The sequence below is a fragment of the Lampetra fluviatilis genome, unplaced genomic scaffold (assembly GCF_964198595.1).
Source record: "Lampetra fluviatilis unplaced genomic scaffold, kcLamFluv1.1 SCAFFOLD_348, whole genome shotgun sequence".
In the NCBI taxonomy this organism is placed as follows: domain Eukaryota; kingdom Metazoa; phylum Chordata; class Hyperoartia; order Petromyzontiformes; family Petromyzontidae; genus Lampetra; species Lampetra fluviatilis.
In genome coordinates, this window is record NW_027620495.1 from 12,501 (window position 1) to 30,000 (window position 17,500).

At 62.4% G+C, this 17,500-nt stretch overlaps 1 pseudogene across 1 annotated transcript in view; it reads left to right on the forward strand.

Annotated features, from left to right (window-relative positions):
- Nucleotides 1-17,500, forward strand: part of LOC144953980 (chromosome-associated kinesin KIF4-like) — an 82,791-nt pseudogene that overhangs the window by 11,185 nt on the left and 54,106 nt on the right. The window contains exons 4-8 of the transcript XR_013640988.1: nucleotides 1,217-1,286; nucleotides 1,326-1,372; nucleotides 13,491-13,691; nucleotides 14,300-14,406; nucleotides 16,168-16,312. The product of XR_013640988.1 is annotated as a chromosome-associated kinesin KIF4-like (transcript). The remainder of the gene's footprint in view (nucleotides 1-1,216; nucleotides 1,287-1,325; nucleotides 1,373-13,490; nucleotides 13,692-14,299; nucleotides 14,407-16,167; nucleotides 16,313-17,500) is intronic.

Sequence of the window (17,500 nt, forward strand, 5' to 3'; positions counted from 1 at the left end):
CTGCATCAGTCGCTCACTCACTCACTCACTCACTCACTCACTCTCGCTCGCTCGCTCACTCTCGCTCACTCTCACTCACTCACTCACTCTCGCTCACTCGCTCTCTCACTCTCCCACTCACTCACTCACACACTCACTCACTTACTCACTCTCTCACTCGCTCGCTCACTCACTCGCTCGCTCACTCACTCCCGATGAGGGGGGGCTCAGGCAGCAGCTGCAGCTACTGCTGAGTCTTCAGGAGCTCATCAACGAGCTGGAGGTACCACCACCACCACCATCGAAACATCCTCACTCTCACTCACTCTCTCACTCAGTCACTCACTCTCTCACTCAGTCACTCACTCACTCACTCACTCACTCACTCGCTGCCTCAGTCTCTCACTCACACTCACTCACTCGCTCACTCACTCACTCACTCTCTCACTCACTCACTCACTCACTCACTCACTCACACTCACTCACTCGCTCACTCACTCACTCAGTCTCTCACTCAGTCACTCACTCTCTCACTCAGTCACTCACTCACTCTCTCACTCACTCACTCACTCACTCACTCGCTCACTCGCTGCCTCAGTCTCTCACTCACACTCACTCACTCGCTCACTCAGTCACTCGCTCTCTCACTCGCTCACTCAGTCACTCACTCACTCTCTCACTCACTCTCTCACTCACTCTCTCACTCACTCTCTCACTCAGTCACTCACTCTCTCACTCAGTCACTCACTCACTCTCTCACTCGCTCACTCGCTCGCTCGCTCGCTCACTCACTCCCGATGAGTGGGGGCTCAGGCAGCAGCTGCAGCTACTGCTGAGTCTTCAGGAGCTCATCAATGAGCTGGAGGTACCACCACCACCGCCACCACCACCACCACCACCGAAACATCCTCACTCTCTCTCTCTCCTGTGCCTCACTCACTGTCTCAGTCTCTCACTCACTCGCTCACTCACTCGCTCGCTCGCTCACTCACTCACTCAGTCGCTCGCTCACTCGCTCGCTAACTCACTCACACACTCACTCACTCACTCACCCACTCACTCACTCTCTCACTCTCTCGCTCGCTCACTCACTCACTCACTCTCTCTCTCACTCACTTGTGTGCCCGCGTGTGTGTTCACGCTTGCGTGCCTATGTGTGCGTTCACACTCGTGCGTGTGCGTTGCGTGTGTGCGTTGCGTGTGTGCGTTGCGTGTGCGTTGCGTGTGCGTGTCACAGACGGACACGTCAAGTCTCGACCCCCTGGGTGAGGAGGGGAAAGAGGGAGGGAGCCCGGGTGGTGAGGTGAGTGGTGAGGTGAGTGGTGAGTGGTGGGCGGTGAGGTGAGTGGTGAGCGGTGAGGTGAGTGGTGAGTGGTGAGTGGTGGGCGGTGAGGTGAGTGGTGGGCGGTGAGGTGAGTGGTGAGCGGTGAGGTGAGTGGTGAGGTGAGTGGTGGGCGGTGAGGTGAGTGGTGAGCGGTGAGGTGAGTGGTGAGGTGAGTGGTGGGCGGTGAGGTGAGTGAGCGGTGAGGTGAGTGGTGAGTGGTGAGGTGAGTGGTGGGCGGTGAGGTGAGTGGTGAGCGGTGAGGTGAGTGGTGAGGTGAGTGGTGAGCGGTGAGGTGAGTGGTGAGTGGTGGGCGGTGAGTGGTGAGTGGTGAGTGGTGAGCGGTGGGCGGTGAGGTGGGTGGTGGGTGGTGAGGTGAGTGGTGAGGTGGGTGGTGGGTGGTGAGGTGAGTGGTGAGCGGTGAGGTGAGGTGAGCGGTGGGCGGTGAGTGGTGAGTGGTGAGGTGAGTGGTGAGGTGAGTGGTAGGTGGTGAGGTGAGTGGTGGGCGGTGAGGTGAGTGGTGAGTGGTGAGGTGAGTGGTGAGTGGTGAGGTGAGTGGTGAGTGGTAGGTGGTGAGGTGAGTGGTGGGCGGTGAGGTGAGTGGTGGGTGGTGAGTGGTGGGTGGTGAGGTGAGTGGTGGGTGGTGAGGTGAGTGGTGGGTGGTGGGTGGTGAGGTGAGTGGTGGGTGGTGAGGTGAGTGGTGAGTGGTGGGTGGTGAGGTGAGTGGTGAGGTGAGTGGGGAGCGGTGGGCGGTGAGGTGAGTGGTGAGTGGTGAGGTGAGTGGTGAGGTGAGTGGTGGGCGGTGAGGTGAGTGGTGGGCGGTGAGGTGAGTGGTGGGCGGTGAGGTGAGTGGTGAGTGGTGAGGTGAGTGGTGGGTGGAGTGGTGAGTGGTGAGGTGAGTGGTGAGTGGTGGGTGGTGAGGAGAGTGGTGGGTGGTGAGTGGTGGGTGGTGAGGTGAGTGGTGGGTGGTGAGGTGAGTGGTGGGTGGTGAGGAGAGTGGTGAGTGGTGGGTGGTGAGGAGAGTGGTGAGTGGTGGGTGGTGAGGTGAGTGGTGAGTGGTGAGGTGAGTGGTGAGTGGTGGGTGGTGAGGTGAGTGGTGGGTGGTGAGGTGAGTGGTGGGTGGTGAGGTGAGTGGTTGGTGGTGAGGTGAGTGGTGGGTGGTGGGTGGTGAGGTGAGTGGTGGGTGGTGAGGTGAGTGGTGGGTGGTGAGGTGAGTGGTGGGTGGTGAGGAGAGTGGTGAGTGGTGGGTGGTGAGGTGAGTGGTGAGTGGTGAGGTGAGTGGTGAGGTGAGTGGTGGGTGGTGAGGTGAGTGGTGAGGTGAGTGGTGGGTGGTGAGGTGAGTGGTGGGTGGTGAGGAGAGTGGTGGGTGGTGTGGTGAGTGGTGAGGTGAGTGGTGGGTGGTGAGGTGAGTGGTGGGTGGTGAGGAGAGTGGTGAGTGGTGGGTGGTGAGGTGAGTGGTGAGTGGTGAGGTGAGTGGTGAGTGGTGGGTGGTGAGGTGAGTGGTGGGTGGTGAGGTGAGTGGTGAGTGGTGGGTGGTGAGGTGAGTGGTGAGTGGTGGGTGGTGAGGTGAGTGGTGGGTGGTGAGGAGAGTGGTGGGTGGTGAGGTGTGGGTGGTGAGGTGAGTGGTGGGTGGTGAGGTGAGTGGTGGGTGGTGAGGTGAGTGGTGGGTGGTGAGTGGTGGGTGGTGAGGTGAGTGGTGGGCGGTGAGGTGAGTGGTGGGCGGTGAGGTGAGTGGTGAGTGGTGAGTGGTGGGCGGTGAGGTGAGTGGTGAGTGGTGAGGTGAGTGGTGAGTGGTGAGTGGTGGGCGGTGAGGTGAGTGGTGGGTGGTGGGCGGTGAGGTGAGTGGTGGGCGGTGAGGTGAGTGGTGAGTGGTGGGCGGTGAGGTGAGTGGTGGGTGGTGAGGTGAGTGGTGGGTGGTGGGCGGTGAGGTGAGTGGTGGGCGGTGAGGTGAGTGGTGAGTGGTGGGCGGTGAGGTGAGTGGTGGGTGGTGAGGTGAGTGGTGGGCGGTGAGGTGAGTGGTGGGCGGTGAGGTGAGCGGTGGGCGGTGAGGTGAGTGGTGGGCGGTGAGGTGAGTGGTGAGCGGTGAGGTGAGTGGTGGGCGGTGAGGTGAGTGGTGAGCGGTGAGGTGAGTGGTGAGCGGTGAGGTGAGTGGTGAGCGGTGAGGTGAGTGGTGAGCGGTGAGGTGAGCGGTGGGCGGTGAGGTGAGTGGTGGGCGGTGAGGTGAGTGGTGAGCGGTGAGGTGAGTGGTGGGCGGTGAGGTGAGTGGTGGGTGGTGGGCGGTGAGGTGAGTGGTGGGCGGTGAGGTGAGTGGTGAGTGGTGGGCGGTGAGGTGAGTGGTGGGTGGTGAGGTGAGTGGTGGGCGGTGAGGTGAGTGGTGGGTGGTGGGCGGTGAGGTGAGTGGTGGGCGGTGAGGTGAGTGGTGGGCGGTGAGGTGAGTGGTGGGCGGTGAGGTGAGTGGTGAGTGGTTGGCGGTGAGGTGAGCGGTGGGCGGTGAGGTGAGTGGTGGGCGGTGAGGTGAGTGGTGAGCGGTGAGGTGAGTGGTGAGCGGTGAGGTGAGTGGTGGGCGGTGAGGTGAGTGGTGAGCGGTGAGGTGAGTGGTGGGCGGTGAGGTGAGTGGTGGGCGGTGAGGTGAGTGGTGGGCGGTGAGGTGAGTGGTGGGCGGTGAGGTGAGTGGTGGGCGGTGAGGTGAGGTGAGTGGTGAGGTGAGTGGTGGGCGGTGAGGTGAGTGGTGAGTGGTGGGCGGTGAGGTGAGTGGTGGGCGGTGAGGTGAGTTGTGGGCGGTGAGGTGAGTGGTGGGCGGTGAGGTGAGTTGTGAGTGGTGGGCGGTGAGGTGGGTGGTGGGCGGTGAGGTGGGTGGTGGGCGGTGAGGTGGGTGGTGGGCGGTGAGGTGAGTGGTGGGCGGTGAGGTGAGTTGTGAGTGGTGGGCGGTGAGGTGAGTGGTGGGTGGTGGGCGGTGAGGTGAGTGATGGGCGGTGAGGTGAGGTGAGTGGTGGGCGGTGGGTGGTGAGGTGAGTGGTGGGTGGTGAGGTGAGTGGTGGGTGGTGAGGTGAGTGGTTGGTGGTGAGGTGAGTGGTGGGTGGTGGGTGGTGAGGTGAGTGGTGGGTGGTGAGGTGAGTGGTGGGTGGTGAGGTGAGTGGTGGGTGGTGAGGAGAGTGGTGAGTGGTGGGTGGTGAGGTGAGTGGTGAGTGGTGAGGTGAGTGGTGAGGTGAGTGGTGGGTGGTGAGGTGAGTGGTGAGGTGAGTGGTGGGTGGTGAGGTGAGTGGTGGGTGGTGAGGAGAGTGGTGGGTGGTGTGGTGAGTGGTGAGGTGAGTGGTGGGTGGTGAGGTGAGTGGTGGGTGGTGAGGAGAGTGGTGAGTGGTGGGTGGTGAGGTGAGTGGTGAGTGGTGAGGTGAGTGGTGAGTGGTGGGTGGTGAGGTGAGTGGTGGGTGGTGAGGTGAGTGGTGAGTGGTGGGTGGTGAGGTGAGTGGTGAGTGGTGGGTGGTGAGGTGAGTGGTGGGTGGTGAGGAGAGTGGTGGGTGGTGAGGTGTGGGTGGTGAGGTGAGTGGTGGGTGGTGAGGTGAGTGGTGGGTGGTGAGGTGAGTGGTGGGTGGTGAGTGGTGGGTGGTGAGGTGAGTGGTGGGCGGTGAGGTGAGTGGTGGGCGGTGAGGTGAGTGGTGAGTGGTGAGTGGTGAGGTGAGTGGTGAGTGGTGAGGTGAGTGGTGAGTGGTGAGTGGTGGGCGGTGAGGTGAGTGGTGGGCGGTGAGGTGAGTGGTGGGTGGTGGGCGGTGAGGTGAGTGGTGGGCGGTGAGGTGAGTGGTGAGTGGTGGGCGGTGAGGTGAGTGGTGGGTGGTGAGGTGAGTGGTGGGCGGTGAGGTGAGTGGTGGGCGGTGAGGTGAGTGGTGGGCGGTGAGGTGAGTGGTGAGTGGTTGGCGGTGAGGTGAGCGGTGGGCGGTGAGGTGAGTGGTGGGCGGTGAGGTGAGTGGTGAGCGGTGAGGTGAGTGGTGGGCGGTGAGGTGAGTGGTGAGCGGTGAGGTGAGTGGTGGGCGGTGAGGTGAGTGGTGAGCGGTGAGGTGAGTGGTGGGCGGTGAGGTGAGTGGTGAGCGGTGAGGTGAGTGGTGGGCGGTGAGGTGAGTGGTGAGCGGTGAGGTGAGTGGTGAGCGGTGAGGTGAGTGGTGAGCGGTGAGGTGAGCGGTGGGCGGTGAGGTGAGTGGTGGGCGGTGAGGTGAGTGGTGAGCGGTGAGGTGAGTGGTGGGCGGTGAGGTGAGTGGTGGGTGGTGGGCGGTGAGGTGAGTGGTGGGCGGTGAGGTGAGTGGTGAGTGGTGGGCGGTGAGGTGAGTGGTGGGTGGTGAGGTGAGTGGTGGGCGGTGAGGTGAGTGGTGGGTGGTGGGCGGTGAGGTGAGTGGTGGGCGGTGAGGTGAGTGGTGGGCGGTGAGGTGAGTGGTGGGCGGTGAGGTGAGTGGTGAGTGGTTGGCGGTGAGGTGAGCGGTGGGCGGTGAGGTGAGTGGTGGGCGGTGAGGTGAGTGGTGAGCGGTGAGGTGAGTGGTGAGCGGTGAGGTGAGTGGTGGGCGGTGAGGTGAGTGGTGAGCGGTGAGGTGAGTGGTGGGCGGTGAGGTGAGTGGTGGGCGGTGAGGTGAGTGGTGGGCGGTGAGGTGAGTGGTGGGCGGTGAGGTGAGTGGTGGGCGGTGAGGTGAGGTGAGTGGTGAGGTGAGTGGTGGGCGGTGAGGTGAGTGGTGAGTGGTGGGCGGTGAGGTGAGTGGTGGGCGGTGAGGTGAGTTGTGGGCGGTGAGGTGAGTGGTGGGCGGTGAGGTGAGTTGTGAGTGGTGGGCGGTGAGGTGGGTGGTGGGCGGTGAGGTGGGTGGTGGGCGGTGAGGTGGGTGGTGGGCGGTGAGGTGAGTGGTGGGCGGTGAGGTGAGTTGTGAGTGGTGGGCGGTGAGGTGAGTGGTGGGTGGTGGGCGGTGAGGTGAGTGATGGGCGGTGAGGTGAGGTGAGTGGTGGGCGGTGAGGTGAGTGGTGGGCGGTGAGGTGAGTGGTGGGCGGTGAGGTGAGTGGTGGGCAGTGAGGTGAGTTGTGAGTGGTGGGCGGTGAGGTGAGTGGTGGGCGGTGAGGTGAGTTGTGAGTGGTGGGCGGTGAGGTGAGTGGTGAGCGGTGAGGTGAGTGGTGGGCGGTGAGGTGAGTTGTGAGTGGTGAGCGGTGAGGTGAGCGGTGAGGTGACTGGTGAGTGGTGAGCGGTGATGTGAGTGGTGGGCGGTGAGGTGAGTGGTGGGCGGTGAGGTGAGTGGTGAGTGGTGAGGTGAGTGGTGAGTGGTGATGTGAGTGGTGGGCGGTGAGGTGAGTGGTGGGCGGTGATGTGAGTGGTGGGCGGTGAGGTGAGTGGTGGGCGGTGAGGTGAGTGGTGAGTGGTGAGGTGAGTGGTGAGTGGTGATGTGAGTGGTGGGCGGTGAGGTGAGTGGTGAGTGGTGGGCGGTGAGGTGGGTGGTGGGTGGTGAGGTGAGTGGTGGGTGGTGAGGTGAGTGGTGAGGTGAGTGGTGAGTGGTGATGTGAGTGGTGGGCGGTGAGGTGAGTGGTGGGCGGTGAGGTGGGTGGTGGGTGGTGAGGTGAGTGGTGAGTGGTGATGTGAGTGGTGAGTGGTGGGCGGTGAGGTGGGTGGTGGGTGGTGAGGTGGGTGGTGGGTGGTGAGGTGAGTGGTGGGCGGTGAGGTGAGTTGTGAGTGGTGGGCGGTGAGGTGAGTGGTGGGCGGTGAGGTGAGTGGTGGGCGGTGAGGTGAGTTGTGAGTGGTGGGCGGTGAGGTGAGTTGTGAGTGGTGGGCGGTGAGGTGAGTGGTGGGCGGTGAGGTGAGTGGTGAGCGGTGAGGTGAGTGGTGGGCGGTGAGGTGAGTTGTGAGTGGTGGGCGGTGAGGTGAGTGGTGAGGTGAGTGGTGGGTGGTGAGTGGTGAGGTGACTGGTGAGTGGTGGGCGGTGAGGTGAGTGGTGAGCGGTGGTGAGTGGTGGGTGGTGAGTGGTGAGGTGAGTGGTGGGTGGTGAGGTGAGTGGTGAGGTGAGTGGTGGGTGGTGAGTGGTGAGGTGAGTGGTGAGGTGAGTGGTGAGGTGAGTGGTGGGCGGTGAGGTGAGCGGTGGTGAGTGGTGGGTGGTGAGTGGTGAGGTGAGTGGTGGGCGGTGAGGTGAGTGGTGAGGTGAGTGGTGGGTGGTGAGTGGTGGGCGGTGAGGTGAGTGGTGGGTGGTGGGCGGTGAGGTGAGTGGTGGGCGGTGAGGTGAGTGGTGGGCGGTGAGGTGAGTGGTGGGCGGTGAGGTGAGTGGTGGGCGGTGAGGTGAGTGGTGAGCGGTGAGGTGAGTGGAGGGTGGTGAGGTGAGTGGTGGGCGGTGAGGTGAGTGGTGGGCGGTGAGGTGAGTGGAGGGTGGTGAGGTGAGTGGTGGGCGGTGAGGTGAGTGGTGGGCGGTGAGGTGAGTGGTGGGCGGTGAGGTGAGTGGTGGGCGGTGAGGTGAGTGGTGGGCGGTGAGGTGAGTGGTGGGCGGTGAGGTGAGTGGTGGGCGGTGAGGTGAGTGGTGGGCGGTGAGGTGAGTGGTGGGCGGTGAGGTGAGTGGTGGGCGGTGAGGTGAGTGGTGGGCGGTGAGGTGAGTGGTGGGCGGTGAGTGGTGAGGTGACTGGTGAGTGGTGAGGTGAGTGGTGGGCGGTGAGGTGAGTGGTGAGCGGTGGTGAGTGGTGGGTGGTGAGTGGTGAGGTGAGTGGTGGGTGGTGAGGTGAGTGGTGAGTGGTGAGGTGAGTGGTGAGTGGTGGGTGGTGAGGTGAGTGGTGGGTGGTGAGGTGAGTGGTGGGTGGTGAGGTGAGTGGTTGGTGGTGAGGTGAGTGGTGGGTGGTGGGTGGTGAGGTGAGTGGTGGGTGGTGAGGTGAGTGGTGGGTGGTGAGGTGAGTGGTGGGTGGTGAGGAGAGTGGTGAGTGGTGGGTGGTGAGGTGAGTGGTGAGTGGTGAGGTGAGTGGTGAGGTGAGTGGTGGGTGGTGAGGTGAGTGGTGAGGTGAGTGGTGGGTGGTGAGGTGAGTGGTGGGTGGTGAGGAGAGTGGTGGGTGGTGTGGTGAGTGGTGAGGTGAGTGGTGGGTGGTGAGGTGAGTGGTGGGTGGTGAGGAGAGTGGTGAGTGGTGGGTGGTGAGGTGAGTGGTGAGTGGTGAGGTGAGTGGTGAGTGGTGGGTGGTGAGGTGAGTGGTGGGTGGTGAGGTGAGTGGTGAGTGGTGGGTGGTGAGGTGAGTGGTGAGTGGTGGGTGGTGAGGTGAGTGGTGGGTGGTGAGGAGAGTGGTGGGTGGTGAGGTGTGGGTGGTGAGGTGAGTGGTGGGTGGTGAGGTGAGTGGTGGGTGGTGAGGTGAGTGGTGGGTGGTGAGTGGTGGGTGGTGAGGTGAGTGGTGGGCGGTGAGGTGAGTGGTGGGCGGTGAGGTGAGTGGTGAGTGGTGAGTGGTGGGCGGTGAGGTGAGTGGTGAGTGGTGAGGTGAGTGGTGAGTGGTGAGTGGTGGGCGGTGAGGTGAGTGGTGGGCGGTGAGGTGAGTGGTGGGTGGTGGGCGGTGAGGTGAGTGGTGGGCGGTGAGGTGAGTGGTGAGTGGTGGGCGGTGAGGTGAGTGGTGGGTGGTGAGGTGAGTGGTGGGCGGTGAGGTGAGTGGTGGGTGGTGGGCGGTGAGGTGAATGGTGGGCGGTGAGGTGAGTGGTGGGCGGTGAGGTGAGTGGTGGGCGGTGAGGTGAGTGGTGGGCGGTGAGGTGAGTGGTGAGTGGTTGGCGGTGAGGTGAGCGGTGGGCGGTGAGGTGAGTGGTGGGCGGTGAGGTGAGTGGTGAGCGGTGAGGTGAGTGGTGAGCGGTGAGGATGAGTGGTGAGCGGTGAGGTGAGTGGTGAGCGGTGAGGTGAGCGGTGGGCGGTGAGGTGAGTGGTGGGCGGTGAGGTGAGTGGTGAGCGGTGAGGTGAGTGGTGGGCGGTGAGGTGAGTGGTGAGTGGTTGGCGGTGAGGTGAGTGGTGGGCGGTGAGGTGAGTGGTGAGTGGTGGGCGGTGAGGTGAGTGGTGGGTGGTGAGGTGAGTGGTGGGCGGTGAGGTGAGTGGTGGGTGGTGGGCGGTGAGGTGAATGGTGGGCGGTGAGGTGAGTGGTGGGCGGTGAGGTGAGTGGTGGGCGGTGAGGTGAGTGGTGGGCGGTGAGGTGAGTGGTGAGTGGTTGGCGGTGAGGTGAGCGGTGGGCGGTGAGGTGAGTGGTGGGCGGTGAGGTGAGTGGTGAGCGGTGAGGTGAGTGGTGAGCGGTGAGGATGAGTGGTGAGCGGTGAGGTGAGTGGTGAGCGGTGAGGTGAGCGGTGGGCGGTGAGGTGAGTGGTGGGCGGTGAGGTGAGTGGTGAGCGGTGAGGTGAGTGGTGGGCGGTGAGGTGAGTGGTGGGTGGTGGGCGGTGAGGTGAGTGGTGGGCGGTGAGGTGAGTGGTGAGTGGTGGGCGGTGAGGTGAGTGGTGGGTGGTGAGGTGAGTGGTGGGCGGTGAGGTGAGTGGTGGGTGGTGGGCGGTGAGGTGAGTGGTGGGCGGTGAGGTGAGTGGTGGGCGGTGAGGTGAGTGGTGGGCGGTGAGGTGAGTGGTGAGGTGAGTGGTGAGCGGTGAGGTGAGTGGTGGGCGGTGAGGTGAGTGGTGAGCGGTGAGGTGAGTGGTGGGCGGTGAGGTGAGTGGTGGGCGGTGAGGTGAGTGGTGGGCGGTGAGGTGAGTGGTGGGCGGTGAGGTGAGTGGTGGGCGGTGAGGTGAGGTGAGTGGTGAGGTGAGTGGTGGGCGGTGAGGTGAGTGGTGAGTGGTGGGCGGTGAGGTGAGTGGTGGGCGGTGAGGTGAGTTGTGGGCGGTGAGGTGAGTGGTGGGCGGTGAGGTGAGTTGTGAGTGGTGGGCGGTGAGGTGGGTGGTGGGCGGTGAGGTGGGTGGTGGGCGGTGAGGTGGGTGGTGGGCGGTGAGGTGAGTGGTGGGCGGTGAGGTGAGTTGTGAGTGGTGGGCGGTGAGTGAGTGGTGGGCGGTGAGGTGAGTGGTGGGCGGTGAGGTGAGTGGTGGGCGGTGAGGTGAGTTGTGAGTGGTGGGCGGTGAGGTGAGTGGTGGGCGGTGAGGTGAGTTGTGAGTGGTGGGCGGTGAGGTGAGTGGTGGGTGGTGGGCGGTGAGGTGAGTGGTGGGCGGTGAGGTGAGTGGTGGGCGGTGAGGTGAGTGGTGGGCGGTGAGGTGAGTGGTGGGCAGTGAGGTGAGTTGTGAGTGGTGGGCGGTGAGGTGAGTGGTGGGTGGTGGGCGGTGAGGTGAGTGGTGGGCGGTGAGGTGAGTTGTGAGTGGTGGGCGGTGAGGTGAGTGGTGAGCGGTGAGGTGAGTGGTGGGCGGTGAGGTGAGTTGTGAGTGGTGAGCGGTGAGGTGAGTGGTGAGCGGTGAGGTGAGTGGTGAGCGGTGATGTGAGTGGTGGGCGGTGAGGTGAGTGGTGGGCGGTGAGGTGAGTGGTGAGTGGTGAGGTGAGTGGTGAGTGGTGATGTGAGTGGTGGGCGGTGAGGTGAGTGGTGAGTGGTGGGCGGTGAGGTGGGTGGTGGGTGGTGAGGTGAGTGGTGGGTGGTGAGGTGAGTGGTGAGGTGAGTGGTGAGTGGTGATGTGAGTGGTGGGCGGTGAGGTGAGTGGTGGGCGGTGAGGTGGGTGGTGGGTGGTGAGGTGAGTGGTGAGTGGTGATGTGAGTGGTGAGTGGTGGGCGGTGAGGTGGGTGGTGGGTGGTGAGGTGGGTGGTGGGTGGTGAGGTGAGTGGTGGGCGGTGAGGTGAGTTGTGAGTGGTGGGCGGTGAGGTGAGTGGTGGGCGGTGAGGTGAGTGGTGGGCGGTGAGGTGAGTTGTGAGTGGTGGGCGGTGAGGTGAGTTGTGAGTGGTGGGCGGTGAGGTGAGTGGTGGGCGGTGAGGTGAGTGGTGAGCGGTGAGGTGAGTGGTGGGCGGTGAGGTGAGTTGTGAGTGGTGGGCGGTGAGGTGAGTGGTGAGGTGAGTGGTGGGTGGTGAGTGGTGAGGTGACTGGTGAGTGGTGGGCGGTGAGGTGAGTGGTGAGCGGTGGTGAGTGGTGGGTGGTGAGTGGTGAGGTGAGTGGTGGGTGGTGAGGTGAGTGGTGAGGTGAGTGGTGGGTGGTGAGTGGTGAGGTGACTGGTGAGTGGTGAGGTGAGTGGTGGGCGGTGAGGTGAGCGGTGGTGAGTGGTGGGTGGTGAGTGGTGAGGTGAGTGGTGTGAGGTGAGGTGAGTGGTGAGGTGAGTGGTGGGTGGTGAGTGGTGGGCGGTGAGGTGAGTGGTGGGTGGTGGGCGGTGAGGTGAGTGGTAGGCGGTGAGGTGAGTGGTGGGCGGTGAGGTGAGTGGTGGGCGGTGAGGTGAGTGGTGAGCGGTGAGGTGAGTGGAGGGTGGTGAGGTGAGTGGTGGGCGGTGAGGTGAGTGGTGGGCGGTGAGGTGAGTGGAGGGTGGTGAGGTGAGTGGTGGGCGGTGAGGTGAGTGGTGGGCGGTGAGGTGAGTGGTGGGCGGTGAGGTGAGTGGTGGGCGGTGAGGTGAGTGGTGGGCGGTGAGGTGAGTGGTGGGCGGTGAGGTGAGTGGTGGGCGGTGAGGTGAGTGGTGGGCGGTGAGGTGAGTGGTGGGCGGTGAGGTGAGTGGTGGGCGGTGAGTGGTGAGGTGAGTGGTGGGCGGTGAGGTGAGTGGTGAGCGGTGGTGAGTGGTGGGTGGTGAGTGGTGAGGTGAGTGGTGGGTGGTGAGGTGAGTGGTGAGGTGAGTGGTGGGTGGTGAGTGGTGAGGTGACTGGTGAGTGGTGAGGTGAGTGGTGGGCGGTGAGGTGAGTGGTGAGCGGTGGTGAGTGGTGGGTGGTGAGTGGTGAGTGGTGAGGTGAGTGGTGGGCGGTGAGGTGAGTGGTGAGGTGAGTGGTGGGTGGTGGGCGGTGGGCGGTGAGGTGAGTGGTGGGCGGTGAGGTGAGTGGTGGGCGGTGAGGTGAGTGGTGGGTGGTGAGGTGAGTGGTGAGCGGTGAGGTGAGTGGAGGGTGGTGAGGTGAGTGGTGGGTGGTGGGCGGTGAGTGAGTGGTGGGCGGTGAGTGAGTGGTGGGCGGTGAGGTGAGTGGTGAGCGGTGAGGTGAGTGGAGGGTGGTGAGGTGAGTGGTGGGTGGTGGGTAGTGAGGTGAGTGGTGGGCGGTGAGTGAGTGGTGGGCGGTGAGGTGAGTGGTGGGCGGTGAGGTGAGTGGTGAGCGGTGAGGTGAGTGGAGGGTGGTGAGGTGAGTGGTGGGTGGTGAGTGAGTGGTGGGCGGTGAGTGAGTGGTGGGCGGTGAGTGAGTGGTGGGCGGTGAGTGAGTGGTGGGCGGTGAGGTGGGTGGTGGGCGGTGAGGTGAGTGGTGGGCGGTGAGGTGAGTGGTGAGCGGTGAGGTGAGTGGTGAGCGGTGAGGTGAGTGGTGGGCGGTGAGTGAGTGGTGGGCGGTGAGGTGAGTGGTGGGCGGTGAGGTGAGTGGTGGGTGGTGAGGTGAGTGGTGAGCGTTGAGGTGAGTGGTGAGCGGTGAGGTGAGTGGTGGGCGGTGAGGTGAGTGGTGGGTGGTGAGGTGAGTGGTGAGCGGTGAGGTGAGTGGTGGGCGGTGAGGTGAGTGGTGGGCGGTGAGTGGGTGGTGGGCGGTGGGTGAGTGGTGAGCGGTGAGGTGAGTGGTGAGGTGAGTGGTGAGCGGTGAGGTGAGTGGTGAGTGGTGAGGTGAGTGGTGGGCGGTGAGGTGAGTGGTGGATGGTGAGGTGAGTGGTGGGCGGTGTGGTGAGTGGTGAGTGGTGTGGTGAGCGGTGAGTGGTGAGGTGAGTGGTGAGCGGTGAGGTGAGTGGTGAGCGGTGTGGTGAGCGGTGAGTGGTGTGGTGAGTGGTGAGCGGTGAGGTGAGTGGTGAGCGGTGTGGTGAGCGGTGAGTGGTGTGGTGAGTGGTGAGCGGTGTGGTGAGCGGTGAGTGGTGAGCGGTGAGGTGAGTGGTGAGCGGTGAGGTGAGCGGTGAGGTGAGTGGTGAGCGGTGAGTGGTGAGCGGTGAGGTGAGCGGTGAGCGGTGAGGTGAGCGGTGAGGTGAGTGGTGAGCGGTGAGGTGAGACGACTTCACCGGAAAAAGCCTAAGGGTGCGAATTCCTTGGCAGTCACGAAAACTTCTCATCTAGAATTATCCTGACGCTGCCCCGTAGCCTCCTACAAACACTGCCTCTGTCTCTACCCCCTCTCCCCTCCCGCCACATCATCATCCCCCGCAGGAGGGCGATGGTGGTGAGGGTGGCGGTGAGCGTGGCGGTGAGCGACTGAGCGACTCGTCCTTCTCGGCGAGGCACGCTCTCCGCCAGGCGCAGCTCACCAGGGATCTGCTGGAGCTCAATCGCGCGCTCGAGGTCAAGGAACAGCTGGCGAAGGGGGCGTCCCGGAACGACGGCAAGATGGACGAGCTGAGCACCGCCTACACGGTAGGTAGACACGGCGGAGAGAGGCGCGTTTGAAACATCGCCAGCCACTTGGGGGAGAGACAAAGGCGGCCGGGCGTGGTGGTGCTGGCCACCCACCCCCTCTGTGTGTGTAGCCACAGTGCCGGTAGCCCTCATAGGTAGCGCTGGCGCTGCTGCTACTACTAGCACTTGCCCCTACAGCCTGCTAGAGGCTACACGGGGGACCTTTGTCTGTGTATAGGTGCTGCTGCTACGAACAGCACTTGCCCCTGCAGCCTGCTAGAGGCTACACGGGGGACCTTTGTCTGTGTATAGGTGCTGCTGCTACGAACAGCACTTGCCCCTACAGCCTGCTAGAGGCTACACGGGGGACCTTTGTCTGTATAGGTGCTGCTGCTACTGCTGCTACTGACAGCACTTGCCCCTACAGCCTGCTAGAGGCTACACGGGGGGACCTTTGTCTGTGTATAGGTGCTGCTGCTACTTGCCCCTACAGCCTGCTAGAGGCTACACGGGGGACCTTTGTCTACCTTTATAGGCAGTGCTGCTGCTACTCGCTACTGACAGCACTTGCCCCCACGGCGTGTCGAGGCTACACGGGGGACCTTTGTCTGTGCGTGGCTGTGCAGGAGGGCATCCGGGGCCTGGAGAAGGAGGTGTCGAGTCTGCAGCGCGAGAAGGAGGCGCTCCACAACGCCCTGCTGCAGGCCTCCATGAAGGACACGACTCACGCAAAGTAACACACGCACACGCAGACACGCACACGCAGACACACACACACACACAGCACACACGCACACACAGCACACACGCACGCACAGACACACGCGCACACGCAGACACACACACACACACAGACACAGACACACACACACAGACACACGCAGGCACACACGCACAGACACACACACACACACGCACACACACAGACACAGACACGCACACACAGACACACACACGCACGCACGCGCAGACACACGCACACACACAGACACACACACACAGACACACACACAGACACAGACACACACACAGACACACACACACACAGACACACGCAGGCACACACACAGACACACACACACGCAGACACACACACACAGACACACACACAGACACAGACACACACACAGACACACGCACAGACACACACACAGACACAGACACACACACGCACACGCACAGACACACGCACACACACAGGCACAGACACACACACACACACAGACACACACACACAGACACACGCAGGCACACACACAGACACACACACAGACACACAGACACACACACACACAAACACACACACAGACACACACACACACAGACACACACACACACAGACACACACACACACAGACACACACACACACAGGCACAAGCACAGACACAGACACACACACACACAGACACACACACACACAGACACACACAGACACAGACACACACAGACACACGCACAGGCACAGACACACACACACACACAGACACACACAGACACACAGACACACACAGACACACACACACACACAGGCACACACACAGGCACACACACAGGCACGCACACAGGCACGCACACACACACAGACACACACACACAGACACACAGACACACACAGACACACACACACACAGGCACACACACAGGCACACACAGACGCACACGCACGCAGGCACATGCAGGCACACGCAAGCACACGCAAGCACTCGCACACACGCACATACACATGCAAGCACACGCATGCACACGCAAGCACACGCAGGCACACGCACATACACACGCAAGCACACGCAGGCACATGCACACGCAAGCACACGCAGGCACACGCACATACACATGCAAGCACACGCATGCACACGCAAGCACACGCAGGCACACGCACATACACACGCAAGCACACGCAGGCACATGCACACGCAAGCACACGCAGGCACACGCACATACACATGCAAGCACACGCATGCACACGCAAGCACATGCAGGCACACGCACATACACATGCAAGCACACGCATGCACACGCAAGCACACGCAGGCACACGCACATACACATGCAAGCACACGCATGCACACGCAAGCACACGCAGGCACACGCACATACACATGCAAGCACACACACGCAGGCAGGCACACACACGCGTGCGTGTGTGTGCCTGCCTCTTGGGTGGACCCTGTGGTTATCTGGTTGTGGTCGACTGACGCTGTGGGTGACCGTGACTGACTGTGGTTGACTGTGGTTGACTGTGGTTGACTGTGGTTGACTATGACTGACTGGTTGACTGTGGTTGACTGATTGACCGTGGCTGCGGTCGACTGTGGCTCATTAACTGTGGTTGACTGACTGGTTGACTGACTGGTTGACTGACTGTGGTTGACTGACTGGTTTACTGTGGCTGTGGTTGAATGACTGTGGTGGACTGACTGTGGTTAACTGACTGGTTTACTGTGGCTGTGGTTGACTGTGACTGTGGTGGACTAACTGTGGTTGACTATCCAGGCTGAGTGAGCAGCGGCGCAAGCGTCTGCAGGAGCTGGAGGCTCAGATGAGCGACCTGAGGAGGAAGATCGCGGAGCAGACGCGGCTCCTGCGTCTCAAGGAGAACTCCGTGCGCAGCATGACCAAGCTGCACTCGGAGATACAGGTGACGCACACACACACACAGACACACACACAGACGCGGCTCCTGCGTCTCAAGGAGAACTCCGTGCGCAGCATGACCAAGCTGCACTCGGAGATACAGGTGATGCACACACAGAGATACATACAGATACACACATAGAGACGCACACACAGACACAGAGATACACAGAGATACACAGAGATACACACACACACATACAGAGATACAGGTGACGCACACACACACACAGACACACAGAAAGACAGAGAGACACACACAGATACAGAGAGACACACACAGACACAGACGCGACTCCTGCGCCTCAAGGAGAACTCCGTGCGCAGCGTGACCAAGCTGCACTCGGAGATACAGGTGACGCACACACACACGCAGACACACACACACAGACACACACACTCAGAGACACACAGACACACACACACACACAGACACACACACAGACGCGGCTCCTGCGTCTCAAGGAGAACTCCGTGCGCAGCGTGACCAAGCTGCACTCGGAGATACAGGTGACGCACACACACACGCAGACACACACACACAGACACACACACTCAGAGACACACAGACACACACACACAGACACACACACAGACGCGACTCCTGCGTCTCAAGGAGAACTCCGTGCGCAGCATGACCAAGCTGCACTCGGAGATACAGGTGACGCACACACACACGCAGACACACACACACAGACACACACACTCAGAGACTCACAGACACACACACACACACAGACACACACACAGACGCGGCTCCTGCGTCTCAAGGCGAACTCCGTGCGCAGCATGACCAAGCTGCACTCGGAGATACAGGTGACACACACACACACACAGAGAGACACATAGACACACACAGAGAGAGAGACACACACACTCAGAGAGACAGAGACACACACACACACAGTAACACACGCGCACACACACACACGCACACAGAGATACACGCACATACAGAGACACACGCACACACGCACACACCCACCCACACCCACCATCCAACCACCCACCCACCACCCATCCATTCAACCACCCACCCACCCACCATCCACCCACCACCCATCCATTCAACCACCCACTCACCCACCCACCATCCACCCACCCACCCACCACCCATCCATTCAACCACCCACCCACTCACCCACCACCCACCCACCACCCATCCATTCAAACACCACCCACACACACTACC